The following is a 22,614-nucleotide window of genomic DNA, read 5'->3' as shown; positions in this document are numbered from 1 at the left end:
GTAGGCAAAAATGCAGCAATTCAATCAAAACTGGACTAAGATCCGTAAAAAAAATCTCACTTCAATGTGAGATTTTTCGCTGGCTGATGGGTCTCGTTAGGGGAAAAAAGTGGAAGGTGATAATTTATTGCCCTTGCCCCTGTGTAGATCTCCCCACCCCCATGAAACAGCAGAAATTGATACTCGAAACAATCTAAAACTCAGCGTTGGAGGAAGCGTCGGACTAATCACTTTCCGTAGAATCTTCGTGCGCCCTTTTAAGGTTGTAGCTATTAGAAAATGATATCCTATAAAAGCAGAATTTCTTGGACATTTACATTGAATTTGGGCTATATTGTTGCTTCGTTGTAGCTTACTAAGCTGGAGCTACCGCTACAACCAAGATCTTGTTTATGCCTCACACTGAGGCAGACTATACCTCAGATGTGGTAGCTCAGCTGACTAGACATTTAGACAAACTGAGGTTTGTGGCCATCCTATTACACAAAATGATTAATCCAATTGTTTTTTTTTGCGTCTTATTTTATTTGTCAAGATAAATCGGAACTTTTGGCTTTCCCCGATATTTCATATATCATTTCCAAATTCAAAAATACTCTGAGTTTGGAACTTTCGAAAAAACTGTTTAAAAAACTGTCATGCGCCTAATATAATCAAGCTCGTAAAGGCAATATTTATTGCTTTTAGCGAGCACCCGCTCTTCCTCCCTCCCAAAAAAATTCCAGTAGAAATGTTCAACAAAGCATTATATGTTATGTTAAATGTTAGTTTTGAATTACCGTGGCCGACTTGGGGAGAATAATTCAACTGCGTGGGACTGCAGCCAATAAAGTTGGAACCTACATAGCTCACTGACAAATTTTCCTAAGGTGGTTGAGGGGTGTGGTAAATAATGGTTTATTTTAACTTGAACCACTTTAGCCAACTTAATAACTCTAGCTAATAAGACTTTATTCTATAGAAAAGAATCTGATTTACAGTCTGGCTTAAAAAGAATAGAGTAAATGAAATGGGATTGTAAGGAACGAAAAAAAGCAATGATAAGACAAAAAACTTAGACGTTTGTACATTAATCGGGGGGAAAAATTCCTTGTTTTTGTAAACTAAATCCAAAAAGAGTAGAATGACAGGCCTAGGACTGTTATGCCTTCTCAACTGAGCATGATGAAATATATCTAACGTAATGAATCCATAAAGTAAGGAACTTTCTCATTAACTCCCCTGTCAGCCTGGACGTGGAAGAAAACGCTTCTCCTAGCACTTATTTTTTTGGGACGGCATATAAAGTATTCATTAAGTGAAAAATATATAGCAATCCACGTGTAGTTTAGTCTACTTCCAAGATGCTCTCTGTTTGAGGAACAAAAACCTTTTTGCTAAATTAATGAGTTGACAAATGCAAAAGAGAACATTAACTTAAAGTACCATCAGCTGAAAAAAACAAAATTCTATTGGTTGAACTAGCTGAGTAGGAAGTAGCGAAAAAGTATGTGGAAAATTACTTATTGCAAAAATTACAAAACCAGGAATTCAAATTTAATGAAAAAAAAATTCAATATGGAGTTACGCAGTTTTCGGTAATGACGGATGTCGAATTGAAGAAAAAAAAGTATGGGTAAAAATCAGCGAAAAGTTAAGCTAAAAGTATATAACATGAAAGTGTTAAGAAGGTAAAGGTTTCCTTTGAAGGTGTACCAGTCTGTTAATCAACAGATTGGAAATGTTCAAATTTTTATCGAGGAGTGCCCTGCCTAAGTTAGCCTATAGGTTATGCTTCTTCATTTTTGCGATTCAACCCAGAAACACCGATGAAACTGCGGTTTGGCCCTAAAAACTTCGTAGTCTTAAAACTACCATTTGAAAAATCTTTAAAAATTGAGGTTATAGGATATGAATAGACTGAGGAGTTTATGGTACTTTAACCTGGGACTGTTTCAGTTATAAAAGGAGTTTCTTCAGACATTCTAGCCCTTGGCAAGTGGTAGCCCCTACCCAAGAACCCTTATGTGCAATTTGTAAGTTCGAAATTATTAAAATGTAAAAAATTTTATCTTACAGTCAGTGGTGTTTACTTATTATTATTTTTCTCACCAAAAATGTTTATATCAAACCTCGCACTTTCCTGACAAGGATTTAAATTTATGAAAAGTAACTCATTTCTAACAAAAGAGCTCTTATTGAAATTAATTTAAAAACCATCTTAACAAAACAAGATTTTCAAAGAAAAGTAAAGAGCTCCATTAAACCAAAAACGAGCACAAAATAAATTCAAATAATCGTCCAAGCGTAGTTACACTACAATTCACCATCAATTTTGAATCATTTTGAATATCGTTATGATTATGGGGATGTAAGCTTTCGTGCCGTGTAAAATGGACCTGGCGTATATTTGTCCAGTTTTGAACTTTCTACTGAGATAAATTGTTAACAAGGCAGATTAAGATGTCGTTGCTAAGCTTAATAATAAGTTAATAATTCTATCCGAAATATTCAAGTAATCCAAAATTATGTGTGTAGTAGGGTTAAGGGACAAGTATTTTTTAACTGAAAGTAAGGAGCGACATTAAGACTTAAAACGAACAGAAATTTTTCTGTATATCAGAGGGACTGGCTGCTCCTCAACGGCTCGCTCTTCACGCTAAAATTTGTATTGTTTTAAAAAGTAAAGTTGAGACAAAGAGTCAAACTTTAGTGAAAAGAGCGAAGTGTTAAGTAGGAGACAGCCCCTTTTACATACGGTATGATTTCTGTTTGTTTTAATTTTTATTATCACTCCTAACTTTCAGTTTAAAAAAAAATAGCATTTTTTTACCAAGTTTTTGAGTGTTTTTCAAGTAATATGGATCTGAATTTATCTCACCATACATGAAAAATTAAAGCAAAGTTTGCATATTAATTTCGGCAGATTTATTCTGTATATTAAGGGTTGCCCCTTCTTCAATACCTTTCTCTTGACACTTAAGCTGTTCGCACTTTTAAAAAACTTCCTATTCTAATAAAACGACCCCCGTGTCTCAGTAGCCGCTTTTTAAAAAAATGGGACAAACAGTCAAACTTTAGCCCAGAGAGCAATGTATTGAAGAGGGAGCAACCCTTCAAGTATTGAATAATTTATGTTGGTTTTGAGTTTTAATGTTGCTCCTTACTTCAGTTAATTTTTTTTTAATTTCTGATCGCTTTCCAAACAATGCCAGTAAATGTGGCTCCACCTCCATGGAATGTACCCCCTCCCTCACGGAAAAATCTTCAGTGAAAATTTCATCCAACGTAAAGTGCACCCCTTCCCCTGTAAAATTCCCCCAAGATAATTCCATCCTCACTGAGAATCACCCACTCCGTAAAAATTATTGTGAACGATTCAGTCTCAAGAATTTGGCTTAGTATTCTTAGCATTTAATCTCTAGAGATTAAAAGACTTTAATTTCTAATCGGTTTCTCGATCATGCCATGAAGACTCCCTTCCGTGGAAATTATTCCCCGGAAATCAAAACTAGCCCCGAGTAATTCCTCCGGAGCATTTCCACATGTGAAATTTGTCAAAGAGAATATAAGACAATTAAAAAGAGTTTCGTATAATAATTCTGTTAAATCTCCCTTGTAACATTTAACCTGGAAAATTCACCCCCCCCCCCAAAAAAAAAAAAATAATAAGAAATTCCATCCCCAAAGAAGATTCATCCTATAAAACTCCATACCAGGTACAACCTTCCTCCCCCCCCCCGGAAAATTGTCTATATACTTCCCAATAACAAACACTATACGTAAACAATGGGCAAATTTCATAACTTACAGGCCTCTTCCCACAGAATGTGAGGAGATCATTGTACACCTAAGGACATAGTTATTAAGCCTTTCATTTAAACTGAACAAAATAGATACCTCATATTTTCATCAGATAGCTTTGGAGAAAATTGTCAAGGGAGGGGGCCGGTTGCCCTTCAATCTTTTCGGTCACTTAAAAAGGGCACTAGAAATTTTAGTTTCCAATTGGTGACACCTTCTCCCGATCTTCTAGGACTGTTATTTCAATATGATCTTCTATGAAAAAAAACGTGATTTGTCTTCTGGCAAATAACAAAATTCCATATTATTGTATATAAAAGCTTGTAACTTCTATTGTAGAGTTCTCTAGTGCGGTGAATACGATGGCGTAATTTTTATTAAGATTTTCCGAAATATAGAGGTGTTTCCCTTAATTTCAAAGATCAGCAAATTTTCTCATTTTCATTTGGAACCAGTATAATAAGCAATTCGGTTGCTGTATTAACTGATGTTAAAATTCCTTTTTTTTAGAGTTTCGGTTACTATTGACCCGAGTCGCTCCTTACTCTAAGTTCATTGCCACGAACATTTTGATCAGTTGGAAGTTTATTGTGAACACGAGTTGTTCATTTGTCCTTCGAAAATTACAGTAGGTCGTCCCTCTGGCGGCATTATTATTGGAGTAAATAAGAAAATTAATTAATTAAGTGTTATTCACCTTAAACCAATGATGCTTTTTTGCTGTTGATCAAGGACATGCGATCGTTAGTACAATGCCATACGAGTCTCATGAACGTTCACCAAATGATGTGCAAATGTCTAAAAAATTTCTCATAAAACACGAACATCTGGTAAAGCCATTTTGTTTTGTGGCGATTTTAACACTGACCTTATTATTCCTTGTCTACCGTGGTCTCGTATCTTATTATCATCACTTCCAAAAGATCTAACTGGGGCAACGAATAGCAGAAATTATGCTTATGTTCATAATTCAGCTAGTGTGGCAAATTCGGACTTCATAATTTCATATCTTGAATCATTCAAAAAGTCTCTTGCTAAAGAAACTTTGAAGAAAATTTTTGAATAATGATTATTTTCACCTTGAAGTATCTGTTATTTTATTTTGTTTTTTTGCCATGTGCGTTGTAGTTCGAAGTGGTTTCAGAAACAGCTTTGGTATAGGAATTAAACTTAGACGTAAACGCAAACGTTAAACGTAAAATGTAAAGTTAAATCAGTGCGTATTAAGTGATATTCTCAGTAGACTTAGAATTCCTTTTCACCTCCTGTCACAGTCTCAAAAATTTGATTCATTATAATTAAATTCGTTTTATGCCGAAAGAGTTCATGATATAAAAGTTGCGGCTTCCGTTGCGGTTCCTGTTATTTGAGTGCGTAGAAATATACAAAAAAGGGATGGTGTTTTACACCAGGGTTGGTTGAAGCAAAACAGAAACATCGGCTAGGTATCATATTTGGGATCAATGTGACGAACCGAAGAATGGCCCCCTATTCCAAAAAGTAAAATGAACAAAAACAGAAATATATAAAGTTAGTGGCAACATGGAAGAGATAGTAAAAGATATATCAACCAATATTAGAAATAATATAAAGCTCCTTTATAATGACGTTTAAATATTAACGCAATCATCAGCTGATTTACGGGACCAAAACCCCGTTAGAACAATGGTATGGACCCTTTACTTCAGTATTTTCGTCTAAACCACCATCAACTGAACTGAGTTACCGTAATTTATTATACAAGCATTTTTCTTAGTTAAACTTACATAAAACCCAAGTTTGTTTTTGTCTATCTTCAGTTTTGATTCAAATTAGACTGCTAAAATGGGGGAAGGCCCCAGGTTCTGAAAGTTTGTTACCAGAGTGCCTTTTGCATGGTACTACGAAACTACTAGAGCACCTTACATTATTATATTAAGGAATAGTAGCCCAGCATTATGCCCCTTCTTTGATGGGAGATGATAAAGTAGTTTGTATACGCAAGAAGGGCAAGGCTCCTTCGCAATTTTCATCACTTAGACCTATAACACTTTGTTCTGTTAAATTATTTGAAACTATTTTACTCCCATATTTATCAACAAAATTTGATGGGGGGGGCATCAGTTAGGTGAAGGGGCTCAAAATGCACACATAATATTTCTAGAAATATTGGAACGTCATCATAACCTCCAAGAACAACTTTTTGTGTGCGGAGTTGTAGTTTCAAAAGTATTCGATAGTATGTTGCATAACCCAGTTTTTTTTTTCATTTTAAAACAGTTCGTGGTAACAAACTGTAGTAAGGAGCGACCCGGCTCAATAGTAATCGAAGCTTTAAAAGACGGAATTTTGATACCAAAAGTCACATCAAAAGAATTTTATTTTTATTCTGATTTTAAATATGTAAGTCTCATCAGGTTTGATTTTACCAGTCAAAAGTTACAAGCCTGAGAAAATTTGCCTTATTTAAGAACATTGGGGAAAACACTTCCTAAAAGTTATAGAATCTGAACGAAAATCACACCGTCAGATTCAGCGTATCAAAGAACACTACTGTAGAAGTTTCTGGCTCCCATCTACAAAAATATGGAAATTGTATATTTTTTTTTGCCAGAAGACAGATCACGGATGCGTGTTTATTTGTTTTTGTGTTTGACTTTTTTTTCCCAGGTGTTATCGTACCGGCCCAGTGGTCCTATAATGCTGCAAGAGGGCTCATTTCAACAGAAATTAAAAGTTCTAGCGCCCTTCTTAAGTGACCAAAAATAGGAGGGCACCAAGGCCCCCTCCCATGCTCATTTTTCCCAAAGTCACCAGATCAAAGTTTTGAGATAGCCCTTTTTGTTCATCATAGTCTTAAAACATTATAACTATATCTTTGGGGACGATTTAATCCCCCACAGCCCCCTGGGGAGGGGCTTCAAGTTACAAATGGTTATAGTAATGGTTATTGGGAAGTTTTACAGACTTTTTTAGGGGGACTTTTTCGCGTTGGGGGGAGAGGGGAAGGGGTTATGTGGGAGGATCTTCCTATGGAGGAATTTTTTATGAGGAAAGAGAATTTCCATGAAGGGGCACAGGATAGCATTATTAAAAAAAATTAAAATACACAAAAAAATATTTTCAACTGGAAGTAAGGAGCAGCATTAAAACTTAAAACGAATAGAAATTATCACATATATAAAGGCGCTCGTCTCCTCCTCAATACCTCGCTCTTTGCGCTAAAGAGCTCTTTACTCTTAAAATATAACCATATATGCCCCTAGGGCATAGGCAGTAAAGTTTCCTCCGGGCTCCAAAGGGGTATGCTGACCCCAAAGCTTTCATTATCTGATCGTTAAAAGATTTCGAAAGGAATTGCTTTCTCAGAGTTTTGATTGAATATATTTGGGAAAAAGAAATAGGATGTGTGGGGGTAGATGCCCTCCAATCTTTTTTTACTCTAAAAAAGGAACTGGAACATTCAATTTCAAACCAAATGAGTCCACTTGAGAGTTTATACGGCCAACCCTTACATAAAAACCTTATATGCCCCTATTCCGAACACAATGGCTATCTCAAAATTTTGATCGGATGCATTTTGAGGAAAAGTACCTTGAGGAGGGGCTAGTTGCCCTCTAATCACTTTCGACTCTAATAAAAGGAACCGAATATTCCAATTTTCAAACGGATGAGCCCCCTTTGAAATTTATACGATCAATCCTTCCATAAGAACCATATTTGCACCCAGGGCATAATTTATAATACTTGTCACCGGGCCCTAGGAGAGGTTATCGACCCTAAAGTTTTTGTTATCTAATCTTTGAATTATTTTTACCAAATTTGCAAGAGGTCACATTCCATATTTTTTCGAATAAAATTTCGTTAATAATAGAGCCAGAAGAATCAACTTATCTAAAAAAAAATATCAGGTAAACTTGGGGAAAAGTACCTTGCGGGGGGGGGGGGGGTCTCGTTTCCCTCTAATCACTTTTGACTCTTATACAAGGTACTAGAAATTCCAATTTCCGATGGAATGAGCCTCCTCGGAAGTTTACACTATCATCCTTTCCATAAAAACTACATTTGCCCTCAGGGCATAACTTAAACATTTGCCACTGGGCCCTGGGAGATTTTATCGACCTCGGAGCTTTTATTTTTTGATCTTTGAATTATTTTTAGGAAAATGGCTATCTAATAATTTTTATCAGCTAAATTTGGGGAAAAGGGCGTGGGTGAGAGCGAGTTGCGCTTCGATATCTTTTGAATCTTAAAAAGGCACTAGATCTTCCGATTTCCAATCGAATCAGCCCACTCTAAACTTTGTACGACTACCCCTTCCATATCAAGTGCCTCTGGGAAAAAATATAAAAAGTAAATACTAACAAAACTTTCGAGCTTCATGGCCTTTTACTATAGGCAACAATATTGCGTTGCCTCATGTACCCGTGTTCTTATAACCGGAAGTGACAGAGGCAGCAGATACAAAACTACGATTTTTAATACGGAAGTACAATATATAATAATATAATATATAATAATATAATATATAATAATATAATAATATAATATATAATATAATTAGTATATTAATAGTCTTCATTAAGTAAGACTAGCTAATTTACTGGATATTTTTGTTTAGTTTTCTGATTTCCAAGAAATTGGCTTTAGTACTTGAATATGCAAAGAAACTGAAAATGTAAATTTTACTTTAAATTTTTATATTATATAATCACATATATTTCCACCGCAGAATATTTCTTGCTTTTGAAATCCATTTGAACGTATGAAAAATCAGTTGACGATATGGAACTATCAAATGAAGAAGTTAATATATTTTTATTTTGACCTGAGTCAAACTGTTCGTGGTAACGAACTGTAAGTAAGAAGAGACACTTTCCAATAATAAGTGAAATTCTAAAAAAAAAAATTCTTATGAAAATTCTAATTCCATTAGAATTGTTATCATAATGATTCCATATGAAATCATGACGAAAAGTCAAACTTTAGCATAAAGACTTGATGAGGGGACAGCCCCTCTGGCAGTTTATTTTAGGGAAAAGTATTGTGCTAAGAAACGTACAGTGTTTAGCCGTTTTTGCACATAATTTTGTATCTATCATTTTTACTCCTGAGAGAATTGCCAAATTCGTTTGTTGAGCAGTTCTCATGTAGAATATCAACATGCTAATCTAGATAATGGAGGATGAAAATGTTATTGAACACACATTCACCTGCTGATCTTAGAAGAATTATTTTTAGAAGATCTTAGAAAACCATTTTTGTTACTATCTCATAAATGTTATAAGATAAGACCCGACATCTAACTGCAAGAGCGACTATTAGCATATATTTATAATTTGCCAATGAAATTTTGGCAATGAAAAGAAAATCTATATTATGTAATTAACGAATATCCAATTCTACCTACTATTTATTCCTGATTACTGTTCATGCCACCAAATTGGGGAGGGCGTCTTCAGCGTCTTTCTATTGTAATTTTATTTATATCCTATAAAATTAATGTATCAAAAATAAAGTTATTGACATCTTCACTTAAAAAAGAGGAAAAACTTTCAGAAGAAAACAGGAAAGTTTGAAAATTTTCCATTTCATAGACGTAGTTTTAACTAAAGCTACTGAAGTTTTTTTTCAGGTTTTTTACTGCATGAAAACTCGTTTTTAGGCCTTTTTTCTCAAATAAATGTAGTTCTGTCAATCAAAAATAATTTGTATTGACCCCTAGTAGGATAACCATTAAATTAATACAAACCTTCGTCAAATGAAATGTTCCTGTTAGCATTCTAGCTAGGCGAAAGTTCTGGAGACTATTTATGATGTTTTTTCAATGGAAGTTCGAAAGGGGAACATAATTTTAGAAATTAGAAATGTTATCACTTGAAAAATTTATGCTGGCTTCTTAGACATTAATTAGGGCAGTTTAAATGTTAGAAAACGCTTTTTATTCACTACTGGGTAAATATCGTGATGTAGAAAACGAAAGTAAATGTTTTTTTAATAACTTTTAATTTTTTTTTTTAATCAGAGTAACTTCTCTTGTGGACCTAAGGTAATGGACCGACAAGACAAGGCTGGTCATGAAGATACCTACTCATAATATTTGCCAAAGAATATTTACTTATGAAAGGCAAGCGATACAAACTGTGACAGGAAGAAAAATACCTTTCCTTTATCTACCTCCAGGATTGTCTCGCACAATTGCGTCTATTATATTCAAAAAATACCTCTTTTTTCAGCTAGGCATTGTAATTACAAAGTTTTTCCTGTGTACATCCCCAAGCAAAGGTTGTTCTCCATTAGACCTAAGAACATCATTTCTCCTCTCATGTACAATTTGGGGGCCTTTTAGGACACTTTTCATTATTGACATGGCAAGCTACGACAAAAAGTTTAATTTTCTACGTTCAGAAGAAAAAATCCCAAAAACAAGGATTAATTCCCAAAGACTATAAAAAGTTTTACCATCGATTAATAAAAATATAAATATTTGGGGAGGCAAGTTTACGGTTAATTATTTTACAGTTAACCGTTTTCCTGATTGAACTATTCCTAACACAGATTATGTCTATACATGTCCTTCCTTTATAACAATTTTATCACAACTGTATTCAAAACAAACCTAAGAACTAAATGTGGCCTTATCTAGATTGCAGAAATAGCTATTGTAGACCAACAACATAATTTTGTTATATCTTCCTTACCCATCAACGAAACGAATACATAGCATGTACATTATCAAAGAAAAAAAATAATAAAAAAGATAAGGACCTGTATTCTATTTATTCTGTCATCTGTGCTATGACATTATGGTCTTTACTCACGAAGAAATTTCATTCAGTTATCTTTTAAACCTAGAATAGTAAAAGAAAACGGTTTCCTTGGCAGTTATTTTTTGTATTTTCTTAAAAATGTCAAAAATATACTAATAGAAATTCAGTCTATTTGACATATACCCGTTTACATACTTTGGCTAACCCGAAAGGCTAGATAAATGTTGATATTGACACTCGACTAAAAGCCTTCAGAGCTATACAAACAAACGGCTTCAGAAACAGTAAACGCTTCAAAAAATGCGAAATTCCTCTACGCAGGGATGATCAAGTGACGTCGCTAGGTTGATGCGGTATAACGTGTGTAGTATACCGCATAAAAAAGGGTTTTTTTATGAGAAAACAAACAGTACATTTTTACCTGTGCGTAAGCAGAACGCTTTTGTTTATTTTGAACCCAAGATAAAGGACTAATTTTTACAAACCATATCCAAAATAGGAGCAAACCAAATATCCGCTTCAAGAAAAAGAATTATTTCATTGGGCGCTGGGATTTTATTCATTTTGAAAGAAAGTGCATATTCTGAAGTAAAATGTAATCTTTAGTAATAATTATTGCCTCTGCTTCCTCAATTTATCACTTTGAAAATCTGCTTTAAATATTAAGCTTTGTAAACGTAGAAGAATCAACTAGCCAGTAATAAAATTATTTTTTCTAAAATTTAAGTAGGGACAGCATAATACATCCGACAAGGCCTCTATCCCTTTGAATCCCGATCCTGACACCTTTTTTAAAAACTTCTTCAAGACGTAGGTGCATGTTACGTTATGGGGACTGTTTTCTTCGAGGTGTAGGTGTCTGTTACGTCATAGGGGAATATTTACTTTGGATGTTATGCAATAGAGTTTGGTAGTAACCTAATAGTTTCTCTTTCAAAAACCTACAAGACCCCGCCAAATCATGATTTCTGTGGACTTTACATAATATGGGATGTTAGAGTTCGTCAGTCTAGTGGGGAAGTCCCAGTTGTAAAAAATTGATTAGGGTCCAATATTTACAGGCGAGGATGACGCAATCTTGCCAAAGTTGCTGGATTTGCTTCAGTGTTAAAAAACGGTTCAGTGTGTCAACAGCAAGGATATTATTCTCTAGTAATTGAAACTTTTACTCTATTGAACATTAAAGGCACTAACAATGGCGAAGTGAAACCTAGAGTGCCTAATGCTGCAGTGGAAATTACAAGGAGTTGGTGGCTAACCCTAGAATGAACGAGATGTTTGCACGATATGCAACATCACTAAGCAATTTCAAGTCGGAAGAACAGTTATGCTTTGCAGCAAAAGTAAAAACTGTGCATAGAAAAAGACTACAAAAAGGATTAAATTTGTCAGTGAAATATACTGAAGACAACGATCTGAATCGATCTATAAAAAAAAGTAAGTTTGCTACTAGTGAGATTATTACTTAATCTATAATGTTGTGAAAGTGTCAGGATTAAAAATGACTGGATTTGAGAAGCAAAAAATCACATGGAAACTAGTGAATTTGGAAAAACTTTTGATTCTAGATGATGATTTTCTAGAGTTATCTCTTCAAAGGAAAATATTTTCTCAATGAACGCTTGACAATATAATGAGAAATGAGTAATTTATTTTGAGGAGCTTGGTGGGATGAAGATGAATTAATTTTAAAAGGCTCTAAGAAGACGGACTAGTATGAAAATTACATAGATATAGACCGTTGTATAGTAATCTTTTAAATTTTGACGTTGATACAAGCCATTTATCCCCCTCTCCCCTAGCATATTCTGATGTATATGGTATTTATATGCAACTAAATTTGCAACATTTAATGTTTGAATTTACGTATTAGCCAAAATACTCCCAGCATTCGTTTACAATTAACAAACCAGATAATACAAAACGCCTCTAATGTCATTGTTTTACACACACACTAATAGTTGCTATTATTCGTTTTTTTTCTTCAACTAACAAAGTCTTTTGTTAGAAAAAAGAATCATTGGCAAGGAATATTAAAACGAGAAAATTTCACATTCTTTTTTCTATAAGATCCTATTCTCGGGACGTACTAAAACATGTAAAAATGTCACATTCTTCCTCTGTTTTTTCTCGTTTCTAATCCTACTATCATAAACAAAAAACTAAGTATGGTCCAAAATGATACCAGATTGAATCCAAGATCCCGATCCCAGTTTATGTCAGTCCCTTCTGAATATATTTTCTCTCTTCTCATTTTCAATTTGTTTATGGAATTGGCGTATTACTTCTGTCGAGCTGGAAAAGCTGATTTAATCTGACTGCATTTGACTGATGATCAAAATAACTGCACTAATTCACCAAGGCATTATTTTACACGACATAACTTTCGTAGGAAGGGAAATACCCAAAAGTATAATTGGAATACTGACTATTCTTAGAGAGCCAAGGACAGTGAAAATAAAACCCAATTGTTTGAATTGGTTAACAAGAAACTTACACTGTCGCTCATACCTATAAGAATAAAAAACCATAAGGGTTTCGATTTTCAGTTTAAAGAGCCCAATTTGCAGTTTCATGTTTTCCGGGAGTAGCGGAAGCCGTATTTAAAAATTAAAACTTAAAAAATCACAGATGACACAAGTATTAAGGATTTGTTCAGTTCCAACCACTGTCCTTGTACCAGACACGTGGGAAGCATATCCTGACTTCAATGCCTTTGCAATTTCTTTGCATTTTAAATACGGCTTCTTTCTCGAAGACAATTTCAGTTGCATAAAAAAAGAAACTTGATATGAATAGTAAGGTTCGATCATGCGTGTATACTCTTAACAATAGAAAATCCACATTTTTGCTCATAAAAGCAATTGCTACAACAATTAAAGAATAGGAACATTTAAATTAGCAGTTACCCTGGATCAAAGGTGCTATATTAGCATAGCGATTTTATTAATTAGGTAATGTGTTGAGGTTAAGTTTTTGAATTTATTGTTTATTCAAGATCAACAGATCGTATGTGTCTTATGAAAGTTGTTGGAACCTGTCTCCCGTTTTAATCAGATAAATGTCTCTTTTCTCTTACACATAGATTTACCTACAATATAGTTTTACTTATAAGTTAAACTCGCGTAGAGGTTAGCCAGTTTTCAATATAATAATTTCACAAGAGGAAAGAACTTGGTTTGTATTGAAGTTAAATTGTTATCAACTAAATCTCGCCATTGAAATGTAATTTATAAAGCAAGTTCAATTTTGAGTTCCGTTGCATTTTATTAGCCCACCGCGCGACGCGATGGTGAAAAGATTCTTGCTTACCTCTTTTCTGTATATAGGCTTTTGAGTTAGTTCCCATGATCCCATGGAGTTTAGCAAGTTAATGTTAGAATTTATATTCGTAAATAAAAGTGAGCTATTTTCTATGACTATATTAGATTTTTTCCCTGAACCTCGGTAGGGATTAAATAAAAAAATAAATGTTTTTTCAACTGAAAGTAAGGAGTGACATTAAAACGAACAGAAATTATTCCGCATATCGCTAAAGTTTGACTCTTTCTCACAACTCTACTTTTTAAAACAATAGAAAACTTCAGCGTAAAGAGTGGGGCGTTAAGGAGGGGTGAACCGTTACCACGTTCGTTACCAGGAAGTGTTTGATTGGAAGATAGTTGTATGAGTTATCTTCAATATAGTATCCACTGAAAGCCCCTTCCCCACCAAGAACATATTGATTAGGGGTGACACAGGTCGTGGCACCTTGGGTCAAATAGTGTGGCACTCACTCCACCCCACAGTTACTACATGCGTACCCAACGTGGTTATATACCAGTACGGAAAGAACTTGTAGAATCCGTGGCATGTTAGAATCTATAGAGGCACAGTAGCGCCAGAGGAGTTACACTAGTAGTGTCAGGACCGACCCTGACAGCCCATTAGATTACAAATATTGGGGTTGGAATAGTCCACAAGAGATTGGGGATTGTCTCAATCACGATACGATAAGCAGCATGCTTATCCTTACATAAAGGATCGATATAGCTAGTTTTATATGATGTTGGTAAAGAGGATATAATGTAGTACTCATTAATAGAAGTTTTGTTTATACTTTCCAGGTTGCAGCGGTAGCTAGCAACCTAGTAAGAGACGATCACACCCCATAGTAAAAAACGAAATAGTCCATAACACCTAAAACTAGAATCAGATATAAAAAAAAGGAAGTACAGTATTAAAAGTTAGTAGAGGCAAGGGTTCGTTGTTGATTATAACTTTTTACAACCTTTATGCACGTAATGTGTTTTAATCTATTTCAATACTTCCCCTCAACGATTCCTGAAACTTTCATATTAATACGTTTGATCTTAGTAGTAGTACAATAGAATTTAAAATTATGCTGAACTTTATTACGGTTCAGTACATTCTCAAGATGTTCCAGCTATCCCTCTTAGATGTTCCGCTTAGGTTAGTGAATGCAGGGGGAAGGGTAAGGATCTTGTCAAGAACTTTTAATTTATCAGAAAAGGGATAAAACTATTAGTTAAAATTATAATATTTCACCTCAATTCCACTTGTGACAGAATGAATTCATTTCAAAATGAATTAATTTACTTCAAAGATCTGGTCACGCCTTAGATATAAATTACACTTAACATCAAGATACCCGAATACACATTGTGTGAAATTCAAGACAAATGTCTTGTATATTGTATTCATCATCTTTTATATGAACTTTTCTTTTTTGTCAAAAATGGATTTCGTTGTAACGTATTATTTTGTTAATCATAGAAACCACTAGATGTAAAGATTTTTTTAAATGTGCTCTTAATCAACTGTCTATGATGTTCCAACTGAAGAAAATGAAAAAGATTCAGTGCTACCCATGCAAAAAATTATTTTCCTTGTTGTTCAAGCCAGGGGACTATAAGTTTGTTGTATAATGTTTTTGTCCATGGTGATTCCAGTGGCATACTTGTTGTTTTGATCCAACCTCTTGCTGAGGATTTTCAGGCTGTTTTTCCAATTTCTTTTACATTTGTTCTCCAAAATTCTATACAATTAAGACTAATCAAGATAATAATTACCATTTCTAAATCAGTCACAAACGAAAATTTATTCTCACTAGCCAGTTGCTTTTAAAGCGTGGTTTAAAACTTTGGGTTACCATGGGCCGTAGCTCGTTCTTTACAAGGCTACAGCTACCGCGTCAAATCTTCATGAAAAAACCTAAAAGTTCACGAAGAGTTTACTGTGTCAGATTCACACTGAACAGTATTTTTTATCTAAAGTCGATACAGCGCGTTTCTAATTTAAGTACCTAAGAGATTTACAGGTCCTAAAATCGAGGGAACGGATCACTAGTTATGGGAAATCAATAAAGAAATATAGATGACACAACAGTACCAAGTGTCAAATACAGGCCCCAGCTGCACGATTATTTAATAGTATCGCTGCTCACAAAGACAAACACGATAATTTGAATGGAGACATTTTGCGCTTACATTACAGAAACATGTATATATTTACATGAATACATTCTAAGACCACATTGGCTATACATGACGTATGCAACAAAGAAGAAAAATATTAGATGAAAATCAAATAGTCGAGAAAAACGAGGGTCGTAGTGTCAGCCTGTTGAAGAAATTGAAGTGAAAATACGCAGATATTTTGAAACGAACCTCTGCCAGTTGTCCTTAGTGAGTGTCCTCATATGAGCAAAGACAAACTCCATGTCTCTGTCCAAGAGCTGAAACAAAAGTCAGTATGGTTTGAAAAAAGAAACGAATGGAAGGAAGGTGGATCAAGGTTTATGTGCAAAATCAATCTTTAGTTTGTTATTATCTTCTTACTACTTGAAATAAAAAGCTCCATATTCGGCAGAGATAATACATACAAAGTATCAAGTCAAAGAAGAGCTACAATCTATTTGTATGGGACCCTTAAGACTTAAACGTATGGACAGAAAACCAGATAATTATTTGATTTGATCCTAGCTTACAAAAAAAAATGCAAATTTGGGTCTTCAAATTTACAATGACTCGTCTTCTGCTCTGCATTAAGGGAGACACCGTCTGTTTTCAGTTTGTATTTTTCTATGCTTCCAGAATTAGCAAGCCACAAACGCAACTTAGGTCTCATTTGGGTTCCTAAATTAGCAAACTGCTAGACCAAATTTTGATATAAACAGATCACCGACCGTAGTAACGAAGGTCCTAATTTAGTGAGAACCTCTGTCACCCTACACATTTCCTTTATTTTCACTCAACCTTATGCCTACATATTCCCCGATTTAAGTTTAATAATTATATAAATCTATCTTTTGTTTCATTTCTCAAAAATTTCAAGTCATAGTAGACTCGAGGCTGTTTTCCAATCTTTCTAAAAGCTAAGGCTTTTCAGTCACGGGCAGTTGAAAACAATAGAAATAGTCATTGCTCATCCTTGCATAAATTCACTGAAAGGACTTCTAGAAGAAAATTTTCTCTCAGATATGTTTATATTTAATCATATTTGTATTTTCGACTGTTGAAGGACAAAGATTATTTTTCATAGGATCCTACTTGTTAAGAGATAGTCAGTGTACAGTTCCTGACCTCTTAAGTTTAATACAAGCGGTTGCCTTACATAATCTTGCAAAACACCTATTCGGTTTGAGAAGTTTCGTCAGAAGTCCTTTCATTTGCTAAGACTTACAATAACCTACCACTTAATAACCCTAGGTAATCTAAATATGAATCTTAAAATTATTTAAAACAAAATAATTGCTCTGCGCATAGATAATTTTTGATCCCTGTCTCTCCAACCCTTTACATTTATCTTGAATTTCCCACAATATGTATTCAGGTGTCTTGATTTTACGTATGTCACTTCTATCTAAGGCGTCAGCAGATCTTTTAAGTAAATTAATTCATTCTGTCACAAGTTAAATTGAGCTGACATTGTATTATTTTAACCGACCGGTTTTATCAATTTTGTAATAAATTGAAACTTCTTTACATGATCCCTGCCCCCCCCCCCTGCATTCACTAAGCTTTCTGTTGTCAAACCTTTCCTATGGCAATACTAGAATGGATACTAGAATAGGCAATACTAGAATTCTGAAATCCAGAATGGATAAGGCTGTTTTATGTTAATGCGTTCGTCGTATTCAAAGTTACTCTCACCTAAATATCCCGGTTGCGAAAAGAGCGTATCTTCAATATTTCAGTAATAGCTCATGGTATTTAATTGAAACTTTCAGGAAAACATTGAGGCGGGTGTTAAAATAAATTAGAAGACCAAAAGAAATAAAGTCCTATGATAATTCAAACTCAAAACAACAAAAGTAGCCTACTTTTAAAGAATAAATGAAACCCAAAACGAACAAAAGTTCAATTGAATGACAGTATCAAAGATACAGAAACTGATGTAGATGAATAAATAATTCCTAAAATGAGTAAAAATTAAATTTAACATTCAAGTCAAACTTTAAACAAACAAAACTGCAACAAAGTACAAACAAAAGTTTGGCTACCGCCCTGTCCTCCTCACCTAATCGTAAAAATTCCAAATCCTACTGTGTCATTTGCACCTTAGTGAAAACAAATTTGTTATAAATTTTTTATGTACTTATAACACTGAAAATTAAAAAAATTAATAGTGAAATAAAGCCTCAAATTACTAAGATTTTAAGGAACAAATATCATGATATATTAAATATTTAGTTTATTTTCATTTGTTTCTTACATTCATTTCGATTATTATTGTGGTATAATTTTTATTCGTCGTCGACAATTTGGGAGACTAAAGGAAACTGTTATGGAATATAACAGTTATGGAATATAACAGGAATATATTATTAAGCTGAAAAGAATATTAATCTAAGGGTCAGGATACTCAAATCCCGTACCTTTTAAGATTAAAATGCTAAATTTTCAGCACTAGAATGCAGAATGTTAAAAAATACCTTATTTTCAAAACATTACTAATCGCTTAAAGAATGGATCTACCATACCCAAATGCATTAAGTTTTCAACGTTGAAGCATGGTGAAAAGTCAACTCCCTTTAGGAACAAGGGGCTCCTTAAAAAACTATCAACAGGGACGCTTTATTAGGCTAAAAAAATATACATTAGGTTGAAAAACGATAAGTTTTTACCGCCAATAAGCGTACTTTTTAGAAATATCAAAGAGTTTTACTTACGTTAGGATTGCCATCTTGCATGTTGGACATAGAAGGGCCGGAAAATGTATTGCCATGGGACTGGGGAACCCCAAAAAGATGGCAGCTTCATCTTAGTCTTGCGCGGGTGACACTAGTCCTGAAGCCCCTGCAACTTCACTGCCATGGGGTTTGTTAGCCGAAGCGGTAACATTTTTGCCCTGCAATTGGACTGTACATTGGGCACTATGCACGCTTAGGTCAACTCCTGTTCTAGCCCTCTTACTGGGAGGAAGTTAGTTACTAACTTCCTCCCAGCAACGGGTCTAACTAGTTAGACCCGTTGCTCTAGCGGTAGTCCATTGCTCTAAGCCCATACCAACACTATATTCCTCTTTCATCTGGTATTTCATTGAGCCTACGTTTGCCGCTTAAAGCACGAATCCTTAAAGCCATCAATGGTTAGACCATTGCTCAAGTGGTAGTAACCATCCGCTTCACACATACCAACAATATACTCATTCTCATATGGGGTTCCCATCTAGCCCATGTTCACTGCACTTTTTGTAGTCAATTACAGACAGTTGAATTTTTTGTTTCTCGCCCAAATCTCTTGGTGTATAAATGCAAGTTCACTTGCATAAGAGTCGAGGCAAATTGTAGGAGGCTAGTTGTAGGCTTTGAATTGGACTCTTATTTCCATTTATATTAATTGTCAAATTTTACAATATATTGTCTCACTCGCCGTGAATTAACACGTTAAACCCTCAACAGGTTTGAACCCAACCCACCGTGAATTAGCATGAGAGGGTGGACTCTAGTTCAGCATTGTGGAGTGATATGCATGAGAGGAAAATTTTCATCCAAGTCAACTTGTAGTCAACCTGCGATTGTTCCCCAGCGAGAACCTCCAACCGGTACGACTCTAGTTTGTCATTGTAAAAAGACACGTTTGCATGGAGCATAAATGGGAGACAGTAACAACGGCCATCAAAGGGGTAAAATTAACCTGGACAATCTGTCTTGGCTTTTTTCTACAATTGGCCATGACTTCCGTTACTAACTAGTTAGTATTTTATTTCTTTTTCTTAAAAAGAAATAAAATATTTGTTTTCCATGAAAAAAATAATATATCTTGTTTGATCATTTAAGCAAATTAGTTCATATAAAAAAGACATATATTTTAAAAATGCATGGAAATATTTGAGTTAAGAAATAACCGCGTTGCTCCCTAAAACACCTTGACGAGGCCCACACATAGAAAAAATGCCGTAATGATACGGGACTATAAGGGCAAGTATTGGCAAATGATGTTTAACCCGGGAAAGAGTAAGTGAAATTTAAACTTTAATAGGCGTTAAAGGCACTTCCTCAATTTTAGTAAGGCCAAAGCCAAAGACGGGATATTTAACGGAAAAATTTGAATTAGCGAATGTCGTAGACGGGAAATATTTTCTTTGTGTTTATATTCTTTACAAGAATTTCGTTCCTCAGCTACAAAGGTTTTATATAATGGTGTTTAAATGCAATAGAAGAAATTTCAATAAATAGAGGAAAGAAGAATAAATTTATAGTTTTCTTAGTTTCATCAGAGAACCTATTTTTAAATTTGAGTTTAATAAGCCTTACATAGTCGAAAATCATGGCTTCAAAATTACTGCATATCCCCTATGTAGCCCCTATGCAGCCTAATTTTATTATAAATAAAGTGAATCAACTTAGTTGAATCCAGTACTGCCACCGTATGGCATTACATCTTTTACAACTGGAGAGCCTAGAATATATTTATTAACACTTTTAAATTAATTAGCTTTTCAGAATTTAATTGATTGCAAATTCGTCCTCTCTGGGGTAAAGTAATAGTTTGGTGCACTAAAATGGAAGAAAACAAGACTTTCCCCTGGCCCAATCTGTATGGTCACTTAAAAAATAGATATAAATTTAGGTTTGGATGACCCCCTCCCGATTATCTTGAACCTACGGTTTGATACAATCACACCCGGCAAAAAAACAAAACAAATAAACATGCATCGACGATTTTTCTTCTGAAAAAAAGCGACATTCCACATTTTGAAGATTGGAGCTTAAACCATCTGCGGAAGGGTTCTCTGATATGATGTATATAATAAAGGTATTTTCAGTAAGATCGCTTGCATTTTTGGTGGTGTTTCCCTTTTTTTTAAATAAGGCAAATTTTCTTAAGTTTTCGGTTTTAGCTGGGTAACAAAAACTGAAAGAATGTTATATATTTGGAATCAACATAAAAAGTCAATGCTGCCTGTGTAGTAACTGTCATGAGAATTTTCTTTTAGTTTTGGTGAATATTGGTCCAAGACACTTTTCACTCCAAGTTTTTTATCACAAACTATTTGATAAGATTTTTTTTATGACGAAAATTTTTTTGAACCTGTTCATTTATTTAGTTGAATAGGACAAAAAAAGAAAGATGGTCAATTTAACAGCTAGATAGTTAAGTTTAATCTTTCTTTCTTTCTTCGTTTCTTTCTTTTCTAATCTTTTCTAATCTTCTTCTTTCTTTTTTCTAATTTTTCTTTTTTCCAATTTTTTCTTTCTTTTCTAATCTTTCTTTGTTTTTCTTTCGCTATTCTATTTTATTTTATTTTTAATGTCTGAATATATAAGGGTTTTAAGTTCCAGGGGGATAATTATCCTGTTATGAAAGAGGAACTTTTTACGTTGCCGTTATAAAATTAAAACGTGGCATCTATGCAGGCAAGAAGATTTTTGAGTATCTCTAATCCATCTGTAAACTATTCTAAGGGGCAGAAAATTGCATTAAGACAAGTCTATATCTGTTATAATCTACCAAAGCAATAAATCTTTCTGTAATTTTGGTTTGAGTTTGTTTTAGTTTTAAGAATAAAAACATAATAATTAAATGTATTATTGACGAAATAAATTGATCCCTTTGCTAGGAATCTCTGTCGTTTGAAAATTGACTGTGTTTTGTTTCATTTTTTATACAATTCAATTGTTCTTTTTATTTGAGAGTTTTTTCCTAAAAGTATTTTAAAAAAAACTTATTCCCACGAAAAAAGACCCTAAGATAACCTGTCACCCAACCATCAATACTTTTAGGCGTTTGTCCCCTGGAAAAACTTGCTATGGGAATGGATTCCAGACGGACGGTCCAATGTATCTGATGACATGAGCCGACCGTGAAGTATTCCGAAACTCATGAAGAAGATTATTTGAATTTCACGTATCATAATCATGATAAGAAGAACCCAAGCTTATTAATTAATGTACGTTATTTAATAAAGTTATTAATCTATTAAAGTGGGACGCTATTAAAGTATACGTCACACTTTCCAAGCTATTTTCTATACAAGGTATTTCACATTCCGGCTGGATTTTTGCAATTTCCTTCTTGTTCGTTTCATAATTTTTGTACTTAGATTGAAAGCGGTGAGTAAATATGAAGCATGTAATAATCTCAATACATCCTAGAGAAATGTCTTTCAGGTACCATTTCAGGTATTTAGCTAATTTTTTCCACTCCCTCAATCTCTCAGGTGAAAATTTCACCTTAAGGAAATTTTAAGGAAATTTTTCCAATCTAAAGTTTCAGATGAAATTTTCCCCAATCCCTCATTTTAACGTAATATGAAATTACATTTTATTTTATTTCTTAAGCTATTTATCTCTAATTTCCCCTGGAGAGTTCTAATACCTAATCCTACCCTTAATTTTAAATTTTGATATCAGATTTGTCTGTTGGGGGGGGGGGCAAATGAAACTAAATGATACCAAGAACTTCGAAGAAGTACTGGACCAATACATAGGAAAACAAAACAAAGAGAAAGATGGGACCTCAAGAAACACCACATTTCTTTGTGGCCAGATGGAGGCCAGACGAGACCAGGAACCTCGAAAAAAATAGGCCAACTCGTAAGACAGTAAACCAAGGGGAAAAACTGCTTAGCTTGA

At 34.2% G+C, this 22,614-nt stretch overlaps 2 long non-coding RNA genes across 2 annotated transcripts in view; one reads left to right on the top strand and one right to left on the bottom strand.

Moving 5' to 3' along the window:
- Window positions 1-22,220, top strand: part of LOC136038641 (uncharacterized) — a 38,180-nt gene extending 15,960 nt beyond the window's left edge. The window contains exons 2-4 of the long non-coding RNA XR_010620261.1: window positions 11,594-13,933; window positions 19,438-19,580; window positions 21,763-22,220. This is a non-coding gene — a long non-coding RNA (uncharacterized LOC136038641). The remainder of the gene's footprint in view (window positions 1-11,593; window positions 13,934-19,437; window positions 19,581-21,762) is intronic.
- LOC136038642 (uncharacterized) lies at window positions 16,018-18,956 on the bottom strand. Its single transcript, XR_010620262.1, has 2 exons — window positions 18,706-18,956; window positions 16,018-16,269 (listed from the first exon to the last, which is right to left on the bottom strand). It is a non-coding gene; the product is annotated as an uncharacterized LOC136038642 (long non-coding RNA).
- Window positions 22,221-22,614: the final 394 nt, after the last annotated feature.

The sequence above is a fragment of the Artemia franciscana genome, chromosome 18 (assembly GCF_032884065.1).
Source record: "Artemia franciscana chromosome 18, ASM3288406v1, whole genome shotgun sequence".
Taxonomy (NCBI): domain Eukaryota; kingdom Metazoa; phylum Arthropoda; class Branchiopoda; order Anostraca; family Artemiidae; genus Artemia; species Artemia franciscana.
The sequence above is the reverse complement of the archived record's forward strand: the minus strand, read 5'-3'. Positions and strand labels throughout refer to the sequence as shown.